At 31.0% G+C, this 7,981-nt stretch overlaps 1 pseudogene; it reads left to right on the top strand.

Annotated features, from left to right (window-relative positions):
• Positions 1–523: 523 nt before the first annotated feature.
• LOC127115056 (uncharacterized) lies at positions 524–7,123 on the top strand (annotated as a pseudogene).
• Positions 7,124–7,981: the final 858 nt, after the last annotated feature.

The following is a 7,981-nucleotide window of genomic DNA, read 5'->3' on the forward strand; positions in this document are numbered from 1 at the left end:
ATACATTGTCGATCACATCACTATGTGAATTAACAACTCATTAATCAACTAAAAGTATTGTAGCATAAATAGCCTCAACCTATCTGAAAATATTTTATAGAAATTTAATGATATATTTTATAAATTCAAAATAAGATGAATAAAATCACAACTGACTCAAAATATAAAAATCAAATTTGAATTTAAGTTTACAATAAAAGAGATAACAAACTATAATGAAAGTTAGAAAGGTTAAAAAATATAAAAATTATAACAAATTAAAAAGAAAACTCTCAATATAATTTTTTATTAATTAATGCTATAAAATCAAATCTAATTTTGTTTATAAAATCAAATCAAATAATATTTAAAAAACTATAAATTAAGAAATTAGAAATAATTTTTGAAATATTTATTTGAATATTAATTCAAATCCTACCAAATAGATATTTATTAAATATTTTTGAAAAACTAACCTAATAAAAATATATGATTAAATAACTTATTCAATTTATTTCCCACTTTCCAAGGAATATCTTTTCCGGGTTTAGGGTTTACTTTTAATATAAAAAAGCCAAATCTATTCTCATCTCATAGCATCACACAATCCTAGTATTCACCTGCAGTTGTTTTTTCTCTCTTTCAATTCAACTTCAAAATCAATTCTTCAAGAAACTCAACATGAGCATGTTGAAGGAAGTCATTATCCGTGAAGTTTGGGCGTACAATTTAGAGTATGAATTCAATCTCATCCTTCAAGCTATCTCTGAACATCATCTAATCATTTCAATGGATACTGAATTTCCCGGCGTAATTCATTCCCCAAAATTGACTATCGTCATCTTCTACCCTCTGATCACTACCGTTATTTGAAAGCCAATGTCGATGATCTTAAACTCATTCAAGTTGGACTCACACTTTCGGATTCTGAGGGAAACCTTCCTGACTTTGGAACCAATAACAGTTACATCTGGGAGTTTAACTTCTGTGATTTTGACGTCAATCATGATCTCTGTAATCAAGATTCCATTGATATGCTCCGCCGTCAAGGGATTAATTTTGAGCGCAATTTATTTCACGGTGTGGATTCAAAGCTTTTCGCTGAACTAATGTTCTCGTCGATACTTGTTTATAACGATTTTGTTACTTGGGTCACGTTTAGTAGCGCTTATGATTTTGGATATTTGGTGAAGATCCTGACCGGAATGAATTTACCAAACCTGTTAGAGGATTTTTTGAAAATGGTTAAAGTATTGTTTGGAAAAAGTGTTTATGACATGAAATATATGATGAAGTCCTGCAACTCTCTTTATGGTGGTCTCGAGCGGGTAGCTACTACGCTTGATGTGTGTCGGGCAGTTGGAAATGCTCATCAAGCTGCATCGGATAGTTTGCTGACGTGGCATGTATTCGACAAAATGATAAAGACTTATTTTAAGGATGACGAAGCTGCCAAACATGCCGGAGTGTTGTTTGGATTAGAAATTGCAGCTTAGTAAATAGATTATAAAAAAATTGTAATGAAAATTCAAATATAAAATATTCATTCTTTTTAATATATAATTTCATTATCTAATTTCTATTTATGTCTTTATTTTGGTGGGAGTGTATGGTTAGTAAGAGAAAACAAGTACTTAGTTTAACAAGTAAAGTATAAAGCTTTTTGATGTCTGCTACAATATATATTAAAGAATTATAGAGAACATTATGAACTTCATTAAAATGTGGCTTCGTTGCATTTTTTGTGCTCTCAATCCACTGTTGAACTCTCTTGTATGGGCCAATAATATGATCATGATCCTTCTAGTCTAAAAGCTGCATCCAAAAAATATGTAATATCACCATGTTATCAGAAATTATCACTTAAATGGAAACTTGTTTCAACTATACCTTCCTATTTTTCTTCTAAAGCTTCTTCGTGCTTATATCAACAAAATATATAACAACCATTAAAGCGATTATTGTCAAAAAGAGTACTAAAATTATCAGAATGGCATGTTTGTAGAATTTGGTAAAACTTAGTATCAATACTTAATTAGTATTTAAAACAAAAGGTGAAAATACATGTCCAGAAACATATATGTATGTAAACAGGAAAATGACACTTCACAGTGCCTTCTTCAAACCCCTAGTCTTTTTTTCTATCATTACAATTACTACTTGAAATTCATAATAATTGCCACAAAAACAATCACATAATAATAAAATTAATCAACGAAAGAAAATGATAAATTATTGAAATTAAATTAACCCCCAAAATCCCAACCAAAAACAAGAATCCATTTATAGTCCTATCTGTTTCTTGTAAGAGCTAGCTGGATCTGGTGTCTCAATCATGAAGAAAATTACATTAAACTAATTTCTTCCTCTTTACCCACTTCAAAAGTGAGAGAACAAATTTAATATATAAAATACTTTTAGGAATTTAGAATTGAGTATTCTTCATACACATTAAAATCAATTAATAACTTCAAATATAATTAAATATTCATCCATTTATATAACTATGTTGTAGCTATAAATGGAAACTTGTTTAAAACTATATCCCCCACTCTTAACATCCTATTACAAGCATCTGGATCACATATTCATCACAAATAAACAAGTTCATGTTAGAACAAGAGTTGGTTTTTTATTTATATCTTTGAGTTTTGATGATAATAATTTAGTATTTGTGTGAAAACAATTTTGATATTCGAATGATTTATTATTGTGTAACTTTAATATCCAGTTCTGATTCTAAGTTTATGATGTTCAACGTCATCAATTTCTGAACATTTATTCTGAATTCCTATTATGTGATTCACTCATGAGAAGTTCTGAAAAACGCTATGTTGTTGCTACCATATTCTTTCTGCTTCTGTGTTGATTCACTCTTAATAAGTTTTGGAAAGACGTTGTGTTGTTGCTACAATGTTCTCTTCGCTTATGTTTTTGGACGTGACTCTGATCATCAAACTTCTGAAGAATGACAAGCTTATGAAGTTTTGTTACTTAGATGAAGACTCTGAAGATGTCAAGCCAGATGCTGTCAAGGTTCTAGCTGAAGATTTTCTGAAGTTTTGTTACTTAGCTGAAGACTATGAAGATCTCATCATATTTGAATAAAACTTTGTGTTTCATTAATACATAACCAAATAACAATAAAACCCATCATATTTGAATAAAACTTTATCATTTATTATTAAAAATCAAATTAGATAAAAGTGGAATAAAAAATATAAAATAATAACATTAAAATCTGGTTGTAACCAGTATTTGTTAATAAGTCCAACTGTTATTGGCATTACCTGTCAAGTCCAGTTGTAACTGGTATCTTTTTAAAAAAGGACTGGTTGTAACCAGTATTGTTTACGAGTCCAATTTTTATCGGCATTACCTCTCAAGTCTGGTTGTAACTAGCATTTTGGTTTCAAAATCCAATGGTAATTGGTACCTGTAAGTATGGTTGTAACCAACATTTGTTTGCAAGTCCAATTGTTATTTGGCATTACCTGTTGAGTCCAGTTGTAACTGGCGCTCAAATTTTAAAATCCAGTTGTAACTGGTATCATTTTAAAATCTGGTTGTCACCAGCATCTGTCAAATCTAGTTGTAACTGATATCCTTTTAAAGTCTGGTTGTCACTAGCATCTTTCAAATCCAGTTGTAACTGATATCCTTTTAAAGTCTGGTTGTCACCAGCATCTGTCAAATCAAGTTGTAACTAGCATCCTTTTAAAGTCTGGTTGTCACCAGCATCTGTCAAATCCAGTTGTAACTGGTATCCTTTTAAAGTCTGGTTGTCACCAGCATCTGTCAAATCCAGTTGTAACTGGTATCCTTTTAAAGTCTGGTTGTCACCAGCATCTGTTAAATCCAGTTGTAACTGGTATCCTTTAAAGTCTGGTTGTCACCAGCATCTGTCAAATCCAATTGTAACTGGTATCCTTTTAAATTTAGGTTGTCACCAACATCTGTCAAATCCAGTTGTAACTGGTATCCTTTTAAAGTATGGTTGTCACCAGCATCTGTCAAATCTAGTTGTAACTGGTATCATTTTAAAGTTAGGTTGTCACCAGCATCTGTTAAATCCATCTGTAAAGGGTATCTTTACGTTTGGTTGTCACCAGCACCCTTGAAGTCCAGTGGTAACTGGAACTAATTCGTCTAAGGATGGTGGCGATCTACGTTTATGGTATAAGTCCAATTATTGTTGGCACCTACAGAGAGTTTTCTGTCCTTTTTGACCCTGGTGCTTCCTAGAAAGCTATCGTTTTGACTTTTTCAGTGACAGTATTTTCCGAAATTTTTGATCGGACGATTGTCTTGTGAGAAATATCCGGATTTGTCAAGAATGTTTCAAGTTGTCATTAAGTCATGTATGAACCTATTGATATACTCTCTTTGAACTTTCAAATGTCGTCAGGTCACGTTTGAACTTACTGTCAGAACTCCTTGACATTCCCCATCATTGTCAGGTCATGTATGAACCCGTTGCTGAACTTTTTTATTCCAGTATTCCCAGGTCATGTTTGAACCTGTTTTTAAGACCCTTTTTCTTTGATTATTCCAGTGTTGTCAGACCATTTATGAACTTGTTGTGGGAATTTTCTAAAAAAAATATATATATTCGAGTTGTTAGTAAGTCATGTGCGAACTTACTGACGGAATCTCTTGTATTCAAAGTGTCATATATCAACTTTCACTTTGAGTACTCCCCAGTGTGTGTCTGACTCTCCAGCATGATTGTTATCCCTAGCGAGTTATTTTACCCTATTTGCCTGTTTCTCTGTGGGCCATCAGTATTCCCCACAGATTGTTTTGTCTGGAATGACATCTCCTGTTAAGGATTCACTATGTCCCTAACAGATAAGTTCAGAAGCAAAAGTCTTTCATCCATGCATATCACATCATAGCATTTCCATTTCAGGATCAAAATCCGGGTATTCTTAGTATTTAACTATCTCCCACCGTGATCATATGAAGAGTGTCCTGCTGCATATAATCTGGTTGAAGATACTTAAATAGGGGCAACTGTTACACTCTGATTTTGATCCTGAATCGCCGATTCAACATATCCATCATAGCTATTGCATCCATACATATCATAACATGCATTCCATACCGCATAGTGCGTAGAATATCAGTCGAAATAATTTTCTTGGAATTATAGGTGATCCGGTTGAGTTAGTCGTCAGATGTGCGTCAAATCAGTAGACGAAATTTTTTAAAATCAAGCTTGCAAACACCAGTTTTATTGTACTTGAGGAATGACTATTTGTTGTGTTATCTGACCCATTTGAACCTCCAAATTTTTGAAAGAAGCAATGGTATTCCTTTGATTATTTCTTATTTCTCCTTTGTATTGTTCCTTTTCTTTTTAATAATACTCTTCGCCCTTAACGTCAAATTTAAAATATACATTCTATTTAAAGTGTCTAACTTCTTTAAAAAAATCTTATATTACTTATGTTATTTAATTCATTTCATATTTTACCGATATTTAATATCACAATAATAGTTATAGCAAACACTATACCATTTGTATTTTCCTAGTCTAGAGTCTCTTTGTAAATCTTGCCTCACAAATATTGTAAATTTTATATTTCTTTTAGGGTTTTATGTAGGTAAGTTGTAAGATTTTCTTTAAACTCTATATCATGTCAAAAATAAAAGCTTTAATTTACATATACATTGTCGATCACATCACTATGTGAATTAACAACTCATTAATCAACTAAAAGTATTGTAGCATAAATAGCCTCAACCTATCTGAAAATATTTTATAGAAATTTAATGATATATTTTATAAATTCAAAATAAGATGAATAAAATCACAACTGACTCAAAATATAAAAATCAAATTTGAATTTAAGTTTACAATAAAAGAGATAACAAACTATAATGAAAGTTAGAAAGGTTAAAAAATATAAAATTATAACAAATTAAAAAGAAAACTCTCAATATATTTTTTATTAATTAATGCTATAAAATCAAATCTAATTTTGTTTATAAAATCAAATCAAATAATATTTAAAAAACTATAAATTAAGAAATTAGAAATAATTTTTGAAATATTTATTTGAATATTAATTCAAATCCTACCAAATAGATATTTATTAAAATATTTTTGAAAAACTAACCTAATAAAATATATGATTAAATAACTTATTCAATTTATTTCCCACATTCCAAGGAATATCTTTTCCGGGTTTAGGGTTTACTTTTAATATAAAAAAGCCAAATCTATTCTCATCTCATAGCATCACACAATCCTAGTATTCACCTGCAGTTGTTTTTTCTCTCTTTCAATTCAACTTCAAAATCAATTCTTCAAGAAACTCAACATGAGCATGTTGAAGGAAGTCATTATCCGTGAAGTTTGGGCGTACAATTTAGAGTATGAATTCAATCTCATCCTTCAAGCTATCTCTGAACATCATCTAATCATTTCAATGGATACTGAATTTCCCGGCGTAATTCATTCCCCAAAAATTGACTATCGTCATCTTCTACCCTCTGATCACTACCGTTATTTGAAAGCCAATGTCGATGATCTTAAACTCATTCAAGTTGGACTCACACTTTCGGATTCTGAGGGAAACCTTCCTGACTTTGGAACCAATAACAGTTACATCTGGGAGTTTAACTTCTGTGATTTTGACGTCAATCATGATCTCTGTAATCAAGATTCCATTGATATGCTCCGCCGTCAAGGGATTAATTTTGAGCGCAATTTATTTCACGGTGTGGATTCAAAGCTTTTCGCTGAACTAATGTTCTCGTCGATACTTGTTTATAACGATTTTGTTACTTGGGTCACGTTTAGTAGCGCTTATGATTTTGGATATTTGGTGAAGATCCTGACCGGAATGAATTTACCAAACCTGTTAGAGGATTTTTTGAAAATGGTTAAAGTATTGTTTGGAAAAAGTGTTTATGACATGAAATATATGATGAAGTCCTGCAACTCTCTTTATGGTGGTCTCGAGCGGGTAGCTACTACGCTTGATGTGTGTCGGGCAGTTGGAAATGCTCATCAAGCTGCATCGGATAGTTTGCTGACGTGGCATGTATTCGACAAAATGATAAAGACTTATTTAAGGATGACGAAGCTGCCAAACATGCCGGAGTGTTGTTTGGATTAGAAATTGCAGCTTAGTAAATAGATTATAAAAAAATTGTAATGAAAATTCAAATATATAAAATATTCATTCTTTTTAATATATAATTTCATTATCTAATTTCTATTTATGTCTTTATTTTGGTGGGAGTGTATGGTTAGTAAGAGAAAACAAGTACTTAGTTTAACAAGTAAAGTATAAAGCTTTTTGATGTCTGCTACAATATATATTTAAAGAATTATAGAGAACATTATGAACTTCATTAAAATGTGGCTTCGTTGCATTTTTTGTGCTCTCAATCCACTGTTGAACTCTCTTGTATGGGCCAATAATATGATCATGATCCTTCTAGTCTAAAAGCTGCATCCAAAAAATATGTAATATCACCATGTTATCAGAAATTATCACTTAAATGGAAACTTGTTTCAACTATACCTTCCTATTTTTCTTCTAAAGCTTCTTCGTGCTTATATCAACAAAATATATAACAACCATTAAAGCGATTATTGTCAAAAAGAGTACTAAAATTATCAGAATGGCATGTTTGTAGAATTTGGTAAAACTTAGTATCAATACTTAATTAGTATTTAAAACAAAGGTGAAAATACATGTCCAGAAACATATATGTATGTAAACAGGAAAATGACACTTCACAGTGCCTTCTTCAAACCCCTAGTCTTTTTTTCTATCATTACAATTACTACTTGAAATTCATAATAATTGCCACAAAAACAATCACATAATAATAAAATTAATCAACGAAAGAAAATGATAAATTATTGAAATTAAATTAACCCCCAAAATCCCAACCAAAAACAGAATCCATTTATAGTCCTATCTGTTTCTTGTAAGAGCTAGCTGGATCTGGTGTCTCAATCATGAAGAAAATTACATTA

This window comes from Lathyrus oleraceus, unplaced genomic scaffold (assembly GCF_024323335.1).
Source record: "Lathyrus oleraceus cultivar Zhongwan6 unplaced genomic scaffold, CAAS_Psat_ZW6_1.0 chrUn0949, whole genome shotgun sequence".
NCBI classification, from domain to species: Eukaryota; Viridiplantae; Streptophyta; class Magnoliopsida; order Fabales; family Fabaceae; genus Lathyrus; species Lathyrus oleraceus.